This window comes from Rutidosis leptorrhynchoides, chromosome 1 (genome assembly GCF_046630445.1).
Source record: "Rutidosis leptorrhynchoides isolate AG116_Rl617_1_P2 chromosome 1, CSIRO_AGI_Rlap_v1, whole genome shotgun sequence".
NCBI lineage: Eukaryota > Viridiplantae > Streptophyta > Magnoliopsida > Asterales > Asteraceae > Rutidosis > Rutidosis leptorrhynchoides.
The window spans coordinates 502,315,170-502,318,781 of NC_092333.1; positions in this window are offsets into that span (position 1 = coordinate 502,315,170).

Below are 3,612 nucleotides of genomic sequence, written 5' to 3' on the forward strand. Positions count from 1 at the left end.
GTAACAACCAAACCAGGCCACGGTATTGTTCACTGCAACCAGGATCGATACAGATTATATAGATTTGGACTTAATTAAAATAATTGATAATTGGGCTTTTATATATGATTTAGTTGTATATGGACTCCAAATAAATGAGTTTAACTAATTGGGTTTGTTAAAAATATTATTGGGCCGAGGTAATTTGGGTATATTGGGCCGAGCTATACAAAAGCTGGTGGACTGAAATGGTAACAAGACGATATTAATCATCACATAAAATGACGGATTATAACTATAAGAATGAGGATGATGATTGTGAGATTTGTGTTCAGGGAAATAATACATGATATACGAATAGTATAATGATATAGGTATGATGAAGGGCCGATAAGATGATAAATTATGATTATGATTATGATCAAGTAATGAAAATGATTATGATTATGAAGTTATGATTTAGAAAATGATCATGATAAAGTTAATAAAAGATAACGAATTATGATAATGGTTAGGGATTGTATGATGTATGATAAATTGGTGATGGAAACGGGAAATTTATATAATAATGATGAATAGTTGATTATTGGTGATGAATCTACGATGGGTTATAACCTATTAATTCGGAAAGAAAATCAGAAAGGAATAGACGAAGCATTGGTTTAAGGAGTGTTTTGGGTCAGCGGGAGGTCGCGGGTTTGATCCCAGACTGGGGCAATTTTTGTTTTCAGAAACTCATTCTTTAAAGGTAGTAAACTTATCCTTATTATTATTATTATTATTATTATTATTATTATTATTATTATTATTATTATTATTATTATTATTATTATTATTATTATTATTATTATTATTATTATTATTAGAAAACTTATCATTTTTATCAAAATTATTATTATTATTACTTTCATATTAACAAAATTATTATAACAAATAAATATTTTCTATATAAGAGTATATTTATTATATAATTATATATATTAGGATTATTTATATAAATATTTACATATAACAAATTAATGATTTTTAATATAATATTAATCATATATATATATATATATATATATATATATATATATATATATATATATATATATATATATATATATATATATATATATATATATATATATATATAAAACTATATAAATGTTAACTATTTTAAATATATATATACAAATTAAATATGTAAGATATATAATTTAAGACATAATATATAAATTTGTTGATTACGATTATATGTATTAATATATATATGATATAGGTTCGTGAATTCGAGGCCAACCTTGCATTGTTCAGTTTCGTCGTATGAATATTTTTACTACAAAATATCGTATTGTGAATTTCATTTGCTCCCTTTTTAAATGCTTTTGCAATATATATTTTGGGACTGAGAATACATGCGTTGTTTTTATAAATGTTTGACGAAATAGATACAAGTACTCAAAACTACATTCTATGGTTGGATTATTAGATTGAATATCACCCCCTTTAGCTTGGTAACATAAGAATTAGGAAACAGTACCCCTAATTGACGCGAATCCTAAAGATAGATCTATGGGCCTAACAAACCCCATCCGAGGTACGGATGCTTTAGTACTTCGACTTATTATTATACAGACGAGAGGATTCTATTTTAGGGATATTCTATATGCATCTTGTTAAGGTCGGTTACCTGGTGTTCACCATATGAATGATTTTTATCTCTATGCAGTTTGCGAAATGCCTGATATGAGATGTATATTTATGGAAAAATGAAATCTTGTGGTCTATTAAAATAATGGAAATGATTGTTTATGATAAACCTATGAACTCACCAACCTTTTGGTTGACACTTTAAAGCATGTTTATTCTCAGGTATGAAAGAAATCTTCCGCTGTGCATTCGCTCATTTTAAAGATATTACTTGGAGTCGTTCATGGCATATTTAGGTCAGTACCTCGCAATGGGACCAAATGTTGATGACTTCGTCCAGATGGATTAGGACGGGGCATGATAGTTTATACTTTATATATCTCAATATTTGACAGTAAAAGAAATTGATAAAATAATAGAGATGAAGAAATAGGTAAGATGGCGAAAATGCCCTTATGTGCTACTCATATAATTATTATTATTAGTATTATTATTATTTTTGGCAAAAAATTCTTGTATTATAAAGAAGAATAAGAGACTAGCCAGTAAAATGGTGGCTTAGTCTACTACAACCAAGCCCACTCTTATTCCATTCTAAGAATGGATAGAAGGCTAAACATATTACAATTTACAAATGAAAACTAACCAAATAAGCAAAGCTAGAAACTTGAGAAACCTAGCAACCGTAAAGCTTATAGTAAAGCTTATAATCTTGCATTCGTTGCCCATTCGAACGATTTATTCTCTTCACGACGGTGGTCCAACATGTAAACTCATTGTTGAAAAGAGCATTATTTCTTGATAACCAAATGAGCCAAATTGTTACCGGGCCAATTAACCGCCATAACTTATGAATTTAAAAGGCTTTGGTCCCCAAAATACTAACTGATTAGCCCAAACTAGTTAGGAGACCTGGCTTTGCGCCGGTTCTTCACCCTTGATTAACATTAATTACATAGCTAATTATTAAGAAAGTAACTGTTTATCATTTTTTTGTTTTATTTTTCGTTTTATCGAGGAAGGACCCAAAATAGTTATGTGATTGATTTGTAATAAGCGTGAAAGTAATTATTCATCATTTTTTGTTTTAGTTTTCGTCTTGTCGAGAGAAAAGACACAAATGCTCAATCAATAAAGTGAGACGTACATCAACGATTCGTACAAACCATGGGCGGTCTTATGTAGTAGCAAGGGGGCGCCCGCCCCTGTGGATTTGCAATTTCAGTGTAAAAATTTTAAACTTTTCGACTTTGTCTCCATTGAATTTTTTTTCCTCAAAACTTACATATTTTGCCTCAAAAACGTTCAAATGTTGTCCAAAAACATCAAAATTTTGCTCGAAAATCTTCAAATTTTGTCGAAAAAGCTCCATATTTTGGCCAAAAACCTCCATTTTTTGGCTAAAAATTGCTACGTTTTAAACAAAATTTCGCCCCCGGTGAAAAAAAAAATTATGCTTCCGCCACTGGTACAAACTACTTAATAAAATAGGAAAAACTATTTATATAATATATATATATATATATATATATATACATTTATATATATATATATATATATATACATTTATATATATATATATATATATATATATATATATATACATTTATATATATATATATACATTTATATATATATATATACATTTATATATATATATATATACATTTATATATATATATATACATTTATATATATATATATATATATATATATATATATATATATATATATATATATACATTTATATATATATATATATATATACATTTATATATATATATATATATATATATATATATATATATATATATATATATATATATATATATATATATATATATATATATATAATAACCGTAGAACAGCTATTAAAAAAATGAGTTACGTGGTTAATTTGTAATAAGGAAAGAAGTTAAACACTAATAAAGTGGAACATTATGTGATTGATTTAATAATCACAACAACAACAATACTCAATCCCGCACATGCGAGGTA